Consider the following 13,535-nt stretch of genomic DNA (forward strand, 5'->3'; position numbering starts at 1 on the left):
GGGAAAATGACTGAATCTCTGCCTATTTATTTATTTATTAAATCATTTACTTTTCTAAAAGGATTCAGGATTTTGGGTTAACCAAATTAGAAATACATTGTAATGCTTTTACTGTGTATTTATTTAACTTTCTTTGTATTTACTCTGCACCTTCAACAATTAAGAAAAGGTTGACATTTTTCACATTTCTTCCAACAGTAACAAGTATCCTCATTCCACTTTAAAGAAACTGTTTTAATTTGGCCTGCCAAATATAATAAATACAATATTTTGAGCAGTCTGTTCTCCACTGAGCATGTGAGAGCTTAATGCAATCTTTACTATTAAACACGTTCTGTAGAGAAAAAGGTTTGAACTTGATGTGTTTAAAATATGAGTCTCATCCTGGACCTCTCTGGGACTCTCATCTCCAGTCCTGTTATCAGTACTAATATTAGTTATTATTAACTAAATACATAAAATGTTACGTGTGTTTACTTGAGTAAAACTATATACTTGTTTACTGAGTTTAGTTTATTACATATTACAGGTATTGTACTGTCAAGTCAAGTCAAGTTTATTTATATAGCACCTTTAACACAACAACAGTTGACCAAAGTGCTGTACATAAATTTAGAAACAAAAGAACCAAATTATTGTTGTTACATGTCAAAACATAACAGCATTTCAAAAATTTCAGAACACCCATCCAAAGACAGAGACAAGCTAAAGATAAGTGATCCGCGGCTTTGCTGCCATCAAAAGGCGCTAGCGTTTGGACCACCCATCCAAAGACAATCGACAAACATAAGAGATAAGTGTTCTGTGGCCATGCTGCCGACACAGGTGCTGCCATTTAAGGGATAAGAGGGAAACAAAGCGAAACAACAGGGCAGGTGAGGAAAAAAAATCATCCCATAATTTGCCCCATAATGGGGGCACAGTATGAGGTTGAAAAACCTCTGCGACAGAGCAGAAACATATAGCATGGAAGCACTAGGGTGGGGAGGGATGTGCCGCATGTGCGCAAATAACCACTTTTATCTTCTTTTTCTTTGACTCCTTGTCAGATTAGGAGGAGCAGGGAGTAGCAGGTGTAATGGAGCTAGCTAAAATACCTGAACCGGTATTCATAGTGTGTCTGATACACACAGTTATTAAATCATCAGCTAACAATACATATACATTTACCTCATTTTGGTTTTTCTGCTTTTTACAAGGGGGGTGTTGTCGCCCAACAATGAAAAATTGTTGGTTGTCCACTTTTTGTCGCTCTTTTCATTTTTTCGAACTACAACCCCCTCCCAGCAGCTGCTTCCACAAACAGCAAGGTAAACACTGCCCCTTGGTAGAGAAAGCGGGTTGGGTGATACCAAGTTTTTGTGGGGAGAGGGGGGGGTTACATTACCAAATGATTAAACATGCTAGTATTTTACCCCTAATTGATAATGAAAAAAGAAAATTCATGTAAGATGTTTTTTTGTAAATCAAAATGATGTGACTTTATTGGGGGGGGGGGTTTATAGTGATTAGATCAGATTATTGGGGGGGGTCATAACCCCCCTATCCCCCCCGCAAATTACGCACATGACTACAGCTCTTTCCATGTAAACGGTTCTACAGTAAACACAGAAAATGAGCAGGTGAAGTTCACAGTCTGTTGCTTAATTTAACCTGTTCATTGCCAGGTGCTCTCTCTGACTCCTCCCCTCCCTTCCCTTCTGCACCTGAACCAACTGACTGACCTTCCGAGTCATAAAGTGGCTCAGAGCAGAGAGGATTCACCTGCACACGGTTTGCAGGCACTGAAGTAACAGATGTTACTTCTTTCCCGTCATTCACTCATTGATTCATAAGGACCGATTTAATCAAGGATTTATAAAATCCATCGTCTCCATCTTTCTGACCCTGAGACTCTGGGTAGTAATGCAGCTGATTGTAATCTGATTACCTTTCATTTTAACAGACTGAGATTCAGCCATTAAATGATGAAATTGTATTTATTTATTATTTTATTATACTTTATTCTGATTTATCTTTCTATATGTTTGAAACACACTGACCAGCAGCAGCTGGCACAGTTTCATCAAGCATCTGTGTTTGATGACAATAAAGACTTTCTGAATCTGAAATTCACAGTGTGAGCCTGAACATATTTTCACTGAAAATCACCTGAATCAATCTCAGTGGGTTGACCTGGAACTGGATCCACCCGAAGGTATCATAGACTCCTATGATACCTTCATATACAGGCAAATATCACAGATTCAGACTAGATCAGGGCCAGATCCAGCTTAGCTCCGGTCATTTCCAGTTCACCCTGTCCGGATCTGTTTTGGATCCGTTAAGAGGGGCTCATCCTGTCCCGCCTTGATCTGCGATCCTGATTTCAAACATCTCATCATCCCAAAATGATCCTGAAATGTGTCATATGTGGGTGAGCAGCATGGAGACAGCTCTGTAACAGCTGACACTATTCTGCTGACATGTTTGCTTCACTCATCAAACTGTCATTCATTTCTGACCTCCGACCTTTAACAGGAGCTCAGCTAAGTGCTGGATTAGCTGGGACTCTGCTGCTGTGTAGTAAGAGGGGGATTGATGCTGAAACGGCCTCCTCTGTTGGGTAATGACAAGCAGCTACAGGCTCAGCTGGAGATCAGATGGACAGGTCCATCACTCTGTTTGTGTGGGACAGCGATCATCGATGAAAGCTGAAGTTCAGTCTCCTCATTTTATCCCACTAACCTTCATTTAATTTCACCTGGTTCTTTGGTAATACGAAGTATTAAAAACACATCCCCCCAGCATGAGCTGAGAATGTGGCCCCAAGGCCCCAGGCGCCCGAGAACCGCCCGACACCCAGCAGAGCCCCCCCCCCCCCACGCCAAAGAGGCCCGAGCCACCCCCAGGCTACAACCGCCAAGCGAGCAGGCCAAGAGCCACCCCAAGACATCAGCCCATGAACCCTGGGACCCACAGGCACCCGACACCCCAGGGACAGCAGTGGCAATCAGCGGAAAGCAGCAGTAAGCGGTAGGGAGCGATTGGGGGGGGGGGGGGGGGGGGGTGACTCCCACCCTCCTCAACCATGTCCCACAGGTGCCAAGGCTCAGCAAGCCACAAACCCAGGCCCTGCTGTCCACCCACACACACACACACACACACACGTCATATACTCATACTCACACATATGACCATCACACATTCATGCGCACACACACACAGAACTCACATGGACACCAAGTGTGGGTGAGCAGGTACCAACACAGAGCAGCGGCACCCCAGGGAAGCAGCCAACCTGGCCCCAAACCACTAGCCAGTCCCTATCCCAGGCAGGGTGCATGAAACTGGGGTGTGGAAGACCCGCCCTCCCCCTCCTTCCACTCAATGTGTTTGGAGTGATGTGTTGGGTGTATGTGAGTGTATGTAGTGGGAAGAATATGTATGACTGTGTGAAAGCTACAGTGCAATTAAAATTGGAGGGACAGATGTAATGAGCACTAAGCAACAGCGCCCATCCACACCACCCCCCAAGGCCCTCAATGTCTAAGATGTAAATAAAATTGAGGAGCAGGCAGCAGTGAACAGAAGTGGGGCCACCTCAGCAGCTCCCCTCCCCCAAGACCCTAGGTGTGTGTGATGTAATGTTTGACTGAGTGGGAGGAGGGGAAGGGCCAGGATATGTATGACCAAGAGGTAGAGAACTACCCCCGGAAGAAGAGAGCCAGCAAACTACTGGCTCACTAAACACCCCAGTTCCCTACACCCAACCACAGTGCAGGGAAGGCAGGTCCAGGGCCTGAAGTGGCCACACCCCCAGGGCACCACTGTGCCCAAGGCCAGCACCCCCAGTCCACACCAGAGACAAGCACAACACAAAAACACCCCCACACACACACACACACACACACACACACACACACACACACACACACACACACACATACAAAAGACAACAAATATCACACGCATTTATACACCCACACCCACCACACACATACAAATCTCTCTCACACACACGTACAACAAACATCACACCCACACACAAACAAATCTCACTCACACACACACACACACACACACACACACACACACACACACACACACACGGTAGTCCTGAGTCCGGGACCAACCAGCCTCCTGTGGGAAACTACTGCTCCCTGACCTGAGTGTCCCACCACCCCATAGGATGTGCGGGCACCCCAGAATCCCAGAATGATGGCTAGACATCTCGACACGGGCCAACCCACCCCACTCAGCAGTGCGCCCAAGGGGGCACAGACCCCCCCAACGCAGGGAGGGGCCCAACCGGGAAACGGGCGACCCCGGGCACCAGGGCCCCAGACCCCGACCCCCCGCGGAGAAAACCGGCCACCCTGCCCGGGGCCAGCACCCGCCACCACGGGCACCCCAGCCCCACACCCCAAGACCATAAGAGCACCCGTCCAAGCCCCCACCGCCAACATCCAGGGCCCGCACACAGAAACTACAAAACGGCAGTCACCGTCTCCAGTCTCCAGTCCAAGAACCATCAGACACCCGAATCCCCCTGCCCACCCCCAGCCGATCACCTCCACTAAGTGATGGAGCTGTTCAGTGGAGACCAGAGAGATTCAAATTTGTCCAACTGGTTTTTAGAGGTGGCAGACATTCTTTCCAGACTAATGTGCTCTAAAAGTAAATTCCTATAGTGAGTAATACATAAATCATTTTTGGATTTCCAATTCATGAGGATAGTTTTCTTAGCGATGCATAAGGCAGTAAGAACTATGTGCAATATATTGGCTTCCATGTTTAATTCACCCACATCTCCTAAAAAAAACGCACAGTTTTGGTGATGCATGTGAATAAGTCCTCACATATCCTCTGCCAGAACCTCTGAACAGGTGTACAAGACCACATAGCATGCATATAGTTCTCAGCATGATTGCCTGAACAGTGGGTGCATATATTTGTGTCTCTGAGGCCCATTTGGAACATCCTGTGTCCTGTATAGTGTATTCTGTGAAGTGTTTTGTATTGTATGAGTTGTAAATTTGGACTTTTAGTAATTTTGAAAGTGTTTAAACATATCTGTGTCCAGAAGTTTTCATCTGGGTTGATGGAAAGATGTCGCTCCCATTTTGCAGTTGGGAGGGAAATTGAATCATTAATTTTTAATAATAACTTAGATATTTTTGATAACAATTTAGGGGTATAAAGATTTAGAAATTCTGTTACCAATACAGGGACTTCTAATTTCAGATCATTGAAATTAAACCTTGCCTGTATGATGGACCTCAATTGCTGATATTCAAGAAATTTGTTGTTGCCAATTCCATAATTTGTAACAAGTTCTTCAAATGAAATAAAGGTTCCATCTTGAATGACATGTTCTAGATTCTTTATTCCCTTCTTCTTGCCATGCTGAAAAATTCAGTACTGTCTTTTTCTGACATATATCTGGATTGTTCCAAATGGGTGTCAGTTTACATGGGATAAGTGAAGACTTAGTTATCTTTAAAAATTCCCACCAGGCTGTCAGAGAGGTGTTTATGTTAAGACTTTTAAAGCAGCTATGATACTGGAGCTAATGAAAGGTAAGTCAGAGATTTTCACTTTTCCACAGTGTGTTTGTTCTAAATCCAGCCATGGGTTGTCTAAAGGGCTTGATTTGATCCAACTTGAAACATACTGCAATCTATTGGCTAAGAAATAGTGATAAAAGTTTGGAAGTTCTAGACCACCACTGCATTTTAGCTTTTGTAAAGTCTTCAAACTTATTCTTGAGGTCTTATTTCTCCATAAAAATTTTGATGTGTATGAGTCTAGTGACTTAAACCAAGCAACAGAAGGTTTATTAGGAATCAATTAAAACAGATAATTGATTTTAGACAAAATCATCATTTTTAATGTGGCAACTCTCCCCATGATCGATATAGGTAGAGAGTTCCAACGTGTGAGGTCATCCTCTATTGTTTTTAGTAGAGGAATATGATTTAACCGTACCAGGTCTGACAGCCTGGAGGAAAAATTTATACCTAAATATCTAATGTTGCCAGACTGTAGTGAGGTAGTGGTGGTGTTCTGAAAGTTACAATTCAGAGGTAAAACTGTTGATTTACTCCAATTCTTGGAGTAGTCTGATATAGATGAGAACTTATCTATAAGTGTGATTGTCTTCAGAAGAGTCGTTTGTGAGTTCCCAAAGAAAAGTAATACATCATCAGCATAAAGGCTTATCTTATGGTCTGTGTTTTCTGTTTGAATTCCTTTAATATCTACATTTTGTCGGATCGTTGCTGCTAGCGGTTCAATGAAAATGACAAAAAGTGAAGGAGAAAGTGGGCAGCTCTGCCTGGTGCCTCTCTGCAGACTGAAGCTTTGGGAAATAAGATCGTTTGTCCTAACACGTGCATTTGGAGAACTATATAGTGTTCTGATCCAGTTTATGAAGGATGAACCAAATCCAAATTTGTGTAGAACTGCTAATAAAAATTTCCAGTTAACCCGGTTGAATGCTTTCTCTGCATCTAAAGAGACGATTGTGGTTTCTATTTTGTTAATGGAACAGTAATCTATTACATTTATTAGTCGGCGTGTATTATTGGCTGAGTGCCGACCCTTGATAAAACCTGTTTGGTATGGATGTATAATAGATGGAGTGATTTTTTCTAACCTTCTGGCAAGGACTTTGCAAATTATTTTAAGGTCTACATTAATCAGAGAGATTGGCCTGTAGCTGGACGGGAGTGTGGGGTCTTTGCCTGGTTTAAGAAGTAGGCTAATGTTAGCAGAGTTCATGTTTGGAGAGACCATGTGATTGCTCTGAGCCACTATTCTGAGAAAAGAGGGTTTTAGCACAGACCAAAATTCTTTATAAAACTCTGCTGGAAAACCATCTGGGCCTGGGGCTTTATTATTTGGGAGATGTTGTACTGCTTCATAAAATTCAGATGGTGAGAAAGGTGGAATCAAGAGCTGCAGCCTGTTCATCATTTAGTTTTGGTAGATTTATGTTATTAAGATAATCTTCAATTTCAGCATCAGATGGATTAATCTGTGATGAGTATAAGGCTTCATAAAAGTCTTTAAAAGAGTTATTTATTTGTTGTGGGTCGTGAGTAATATTACCAGTCAAGTCTTTAATAAAATAAATTGCTGTTTTTTCTTTATTTAATTTTAACCGGTTGGCCAGGAATTTTCCAGATTTATTTCCATGTTCAAAGTTTTCCAAACGCAGCCTCTGTAACATAAATTGCGTCTTCTTATCAATTATTTCATTTAACTCCAGTTTAAGTTTCCTCAGGTTAATTATATGTTCTTGTGGTGAAGCAGCATAGGCAGTTTCTAAAGATTTAATTTTCTGCTCTAATTCTAACACAAGTGTTTTTTCTTTTTCTTATGCGAGCAATAAGATATTATTTTGCCCCGCATTACTGCCTTTCCTGCTTCCCAAAGAACACATGGTGATATTCCAGGTAGATCATTAGTTTGTTTGTCCTTTTTGAAATAATAATAATAATTTAAGTAATGATGTATTAAATCTCCAGTTCCTGATTGGTGGTGTGACTCTTTTCTGTGTCAGAGCCATAGACACTGGTGCATGATCACTGACAGTGATAGGATGAATCTGAGTGTCTGTGATATCCATCATCATGGAGCTGCTAACTAAAAACTAATCTAAGCGGGAGTGAGACTTGTGTACTGGTGAGAAAAAACTATAATCCCTCAGAGTGGGTTGATGTGAACGCCAAGCATCACAAAGACCAAAATCCTTCATGTACTGTTACCTGCAGACTGCCAGTTCCTCTGACTCACTGCTGTACTGAGCCTGTCAATGTCTGCATTAAGTACCAGGTTGAAGTCTCCTCCTATTATAAGTGTGGTGTCAGAGTGATCAGAGAGTGAAGTGAAGAAGGTATGAAAGAAGGAGGGGTCATCAACATTTGGTCCATATATGCTAGCGATACATAAATCTGTATTCTGAATAGATAAGTATTATAAATCTACCTTCAGGGTCTGATGTAGTATTTCTAATAGTGAAATTTATCTTATTGTTAATCAGTATGGCTACACCTCTTTGTTTGGAGTTATAGCAGGCTGAGTACGTGGGAGGGAACTGTGGAGAGGAGAGTGTGTGTGCAGATGTTCTGGACACATGTGTCTCCTGTAGAAACACAACATCAGCCTGTAAATCATTTAACCGATTAATAATTTTCACTCTCTTTTCCCTCGAACCAGGGTTATAATCGTTTTGGATTTTACATTATAGTTTAGTTTTAGTTAGTTTTTACTTTTTTTTCTCTAATTCAGTTAGTTTTTATTAGTTTTCAGAGTGGTTTTGCTCGTTTTTATTAGTTTTTATTTTTGGTTTTATGCTTAGTTTTAGTTAGTTTCAGTATTAGTTTTAGTATTTTCATACTTAATCAGGTACGCTTTAAAGATACCCTTTAAAGAAATAAATTCAGCAACCAACTGTTCACAGACAGCAGAACTACATGCTAAATGTGTGTAATATTAAGGACACACATGAACATCAACAGGGAGAAACTGCTAACAATATGAACTCCAAAACTCGATAAATTCTACAATAAACTCCCAATAAAGTTCAGCCTCAGTGCAGCAGATTAACAACAGCTACATGTGGTGTTTGACAAAAACAAACTCCTTGAAGGAGTCAAAGCTCAAATCCAGCTGCATCCTGATGTTCTCTCCACCTGATGCTGCTTCTGTTTTGGAGCTACTTGGTTAGATGCTCGCTGATTAGACTTGCAGGGTCTTTGCGGCCTATGTAGCCTACGGAAGTGTCCGACCTCATGTCCGCATTTATGCATGTATAGCTGGATTGCGTGTGTTAATTACCTTGTGGTTGTGTGCTGGGGGTTTTTTGGTCCTTGCTCTTTGTGCTCAGTTTTTAGGGTGCAAACATATTTGTCCCTGTTTTTTCACTTTCTTCATTCCTTCACGTCCATTCCCATAGTTTCAGCAGCTCCCTCCAGGAATTTGCTGACATTTGTGAGTCCTTATATTGATGCTTTGATTATTAGTCCTGATTGTTATTATCTGACTGATAAAGTAGCCGGAAACGCACAAGGACTAAACACAACGTTGTGGGCTGCGTTGACCCAACGAGTAGTCATGTTTCTCTGGAGGTGCAGGCCAGGTTGCCTTGTAGGATGAGAGCGGTTTCCGTAGCTGCCTTGTGTGCGCTTCTCAGGTCTACTTTGATGTTGGTGTTTTTTTTCCTGACTAAGAAGTGTTCCGTACATCATCCACAACATCATCCACAACAAGACACTCGCTGCTATCTGTGCTATCATAGTAAAAAAAAAAAAACACCACATGGGACTCTGAGGAGCAGCGCGGTGTGCGCACGCACGCACATGCGCACCCATTTGCCCGACGGCGTTCCGAGCTTAAACTCGGAGAGAGAAAAAAATGATTTCATATCAATCCACAAGACTTTTGAAAAAATAATATCTATAATTTCAGTTAGTTTTAGTTAGTTTTGTAAACTCACATTTCAGTTTTAGTTAGTTGTCGTTTCTTCCTTTTAATTTTAGTTTTTATTTATTTCAGTTAACGACAATGTTTTTTCAATTTCAGTTTTCGTTATTTCGTTCGTTTTCGTTAACTATAATAACCCTGCCTCGAACCAACTCCGCATACATTCCATGAAACAAACCTCAGTGTGCTCATGTTTGAATTAACTGGGGAGGTGTTGTGTGTTCACTAAAGATGTGTGTGGTGTGTGTGTGTGCACGCTCTCGCATGCATTCTGTTTGACCTCGTCTGTGTGTGCGTCCTGCATGACTGTGTATCCTGTATGACGGTGTGTGTGCTGTATGTCCGTGTGGTAAGAATTAGTGGTGTGCGATACTGCAAATTTTGGTATCGATCCAATACAAGTAAATACAGGGCCAGTATTGACGATACCAATACCGATACCGAAAAACTCCCTTTTAACAGGAAGAAAACTCCAGCAGAACCAGGCTCAGGGAGGGGCAGTCATCTGCCGTGACCGGTTGGGCTGAGGGAAGAGAGAACAAAAGACATGCTGTGGAAGAGAGCCAGAGATTAATATCAATTAATGATTAAATGCAGAGTGGAGTATAAACAAAGTAAATAAAGTGAATGAAAAGAAACAGTGCATTATGTGAACCCCCCAGCAGACTAGGCCTATAGCAGCATAATTAAGGGATGGTTCAGGGTCACCTGATCCAGCCCTAACTATAAGCTTGATCAAAAAGGAAAGTTTTAAGCCTAATCTTAAAAATAGAGAGGGTGTCTGTCTCCCGAATCCAAGCTGGAAGCTGGTTCCACAGAAGAGGCGCCTGAAAACTGAAGGCTCTGCCTCCCATTCTACTCTTAAGTATCCTAGGAACCACAAGTAAGCCAGCAGTCTGAGAGTGAAGTGCTCTGTTGGGGTGATATGGGACTATGAGGTCTTTGAGAGAAGATGGTGCCTGATTATGAATCATCACATGAATCATCATCACTTTGCCAGATCTGAACACATTTTAATGACCACTAAATCACTCTGATTTTTACTTTCCACAATAATTAGTTAACACAATAAAACACACCTTTCAGCTTTTCATGTATTTTGAAACTGGATTTTCTTTGGAAACCAGGGACCTGCACTATGAAGGGAGTTCAACATACTCAGGGTATCTTTCGGTTATCAGGATTAACTTAACCATTGTTTATCCTGATCCCCAGTGTTAGGATATCAACTTAAGTTAACTGGCTAGGTTAAGTTAGTTAATAGCAGGGTTGTCCTACAGGTTAACATGAAAGGGTGGTGTTGGCAGCATCTAACCAATGTGAAAGGGCGTTTTATGCAAATCATGGTGCTTCCAGCTGATTAGAAAGTGAAACTCTGAAGATAACCTGCTCCCAACAGTTTGAGTTTTTATTCTCTTAATGCAGACTCGATCGAGAGTAAAGATAAAATGTTAAAACAATTAAATCATAGGCTTAGTCTGTTACAGAGTTGATGAGTCCGCACAAAGGGTTAGTTTCAATAAAGTAATTTAACATAGTTTAATGGGCTGAATATATATTTGACTGCCTGAACATTATCTATAGGATATCAGTCTGCTGAAGTAACCGCTAAGATGATAAGTTACTTTTTAACATTAACTAATGCTGAAGAACCGACATGAGTGATGACTGAAACATCCCTTTCACCACTATATGAGCTACCTGGTTATTCTTAGCCTCTGAAAGGACTGTGACAGTGGGCTCTGTCTCCGGGTCGGGGTCTGAGTCTGTCTGAGGGATACCCTTCCTTCTGCTCCTTGGGAACCAAGCCTTTTCTTTTTCCTGCACTTTCATGTCTTTAAATAAGTCCATGGTGTTGCCACAGTAGAAAATTTCCTCCCAAAACGCATCACTGTTAACATTGTTTTCATTTCCAGCTGTAAAGTACAGCTGCACGACGCTTGGCTTTCTCACTCACTGCAGCCCATAATTGCTCAGTGCCGCTGAGTCACGTGACCGCAGACAACTAATCACAGCGGTGCAGAGAGGAGGAAGCGGAGCAAAGAGTCCCTGCATGAGAGGAGCTGTGTTTGCACAGACATATCTTGCTCTCTGATGAACAGGAGCAACACACTGAACTTACAGGAGACAAACAAACTAAAGTATCGATCCTATCACGCTAATATTGTTCGATACCAATACCAGCATTGTATCGATAATATCGATCCGCCCACCACTAGTAAGAATGCTGGGTGCAGAGAGAGAAGAGAAAAGGAGTGTAACGGTGCAAATACCAAAGAGCCGCTCAAAGTGACAAACAAGCATAAAAACCTCAACATGATAACAAAACAGTGCACTATGCTGACTGAACCGGCATTAATTGTCATATACGGACACGTCTAATGAACCTGAAAAAAAAGAAGTAATGAAGAGTTACAGAAAAAGGCGTTGTTGTGAACACAGATCACCTGTTAGATCAGTACAGCCATGGCGTAGTTTCCTGGTCGCGGTACAGCTGTCGGTTCACGGAAAGTTTATCCACCGCGATGACAGCTCGGGAGCCTCCTTGGATGTGTTTTTTCCGGATTGGGAACAGGACCCTGCGTCGCTCCAGGATCTCCTTGGGAAACTGGTCGTTAAGGCTAAAGTCCGTTCCTTTCAGCTCCCGGCCGCGGCTCTTCCCCAGCTCTTTTTGCTTGAAACGCTCAAATTTGGCCACGATCGGTCTCGGTCTGTGTCCTCCGGGTCGCTTTGCTCCTATGCGGTGAACACGATCGACGGTGATGGTCTTCACTGTGTCCTCCGGGAGCTTCAGGTAGGTTTGAATAAATTCCTTCACTGTTGTCTCCGGGTCTTCTTCAGCCTTCTCCGGTATTCCCGAAAACACGAGGTTGTCCCTCGTTGTGCGGGCGTGGAGCTCGATGACGGTTTCTTTTATCTTCTTATTTTCCTCGGAGGTCATTGACGGCGTTTTCCGCAGCAAGCGTTTCCACCTGCTGCCGGCTGAACTCTACAGACTCACAGAGAGCCTGAAACTCCTTATGGAGAATTTCCACAATGGAAAGGCGAGCGTCGAAGCTGGACAGTTTCTTGTCTATGGACTCCAAAATATCCACCACTTCGCTGGAATGTGAAGAAGTAGCCTCGGGGGAATCTTCAGGGCGACTCCTCTTGGTGGATGGAGCTCCTTTGTTGCCGGAGGGAGTCGGCGTCTTGTCTGGTTTACCCATGACAACTCGCTCGAAACACTCGTCAATATAAATCTGCAGACTGTCCAGGTCCTCTTCGCCGTCCTCCAGTGCGCTTCAGTTAGTCACTATCTAGCTAATATAAATTTTATAGCCTTTAAAGTTGTCTATAACTAAGCTGGCTAAGAAAATTAATCACTAAAATGTCTAACAATCATTGACTCGCCGCCTTGCTCGATACTGCCGGGATTCGCGTTGAAGTCTCGCGTTACTACAGCATAGTCTCGCCTCAATCAGTACTTTTATTTATGAACTTAATAAGAAGGGTGTAATGTAGGAAAACAAAGTTCTCATATTTGTGAGAAAAGAGAGTTCATATAAAAGGCATAAAATATTGAATTAAAACATTTTGATGATCAAAATTTTATATATTTTTTAATAAGCATGCAAAGCAGTAACACCGATGTGCACGTGCAATTAGATTTAGTTATTACAACCCATCATACTGTGCGACTTTCTAGTCTCAGAGTTACACAAGACATTTCTCTCAGATTATTCGGATTTTGCTTTGTTATCAAACACAAAATGGAAACGTGTTGGCAGCACAACATTCCTGGACAAAAGAACTCTGGGTAATGTAGTGTCTTGAAGTTTTAGCGTGATTAGGATAGATCTGATTATTAAACATTAAAAAAAAAAAAGAGGTAGAAATGTATTAAAATATAAACTGGACCATTGTTTTAAATGGATCAAAGAAAAATGAAAAAATTTAATTAAAAGCATGAAAAGTTAAAATGAAAGAAAAGAGGTGTTCCAGGTGTGATGATTGAAGCATTCATTCAGGTAATCTCAGGTGTGTACTGAAATCTGAGTTTCTGGCTAATTCAGGGTTTGCTG

Source organism: Archocentrus centrarchus, chromosome 16, assembly GCF_007364275.1.
Source record: "Archocentrus centrarchus isolate MPI-CPG fArcCen1 chromosome 16, fArcCen1, whole genome shotgun sequence".
NCBI classification, from domain to species: domain Eukaryota; kingdom Metazoa; phylum Chordata; class Actinopteri; order Cichliformes; family Cichlidae; genus Archocentrus; species Archocentrus centrarchus.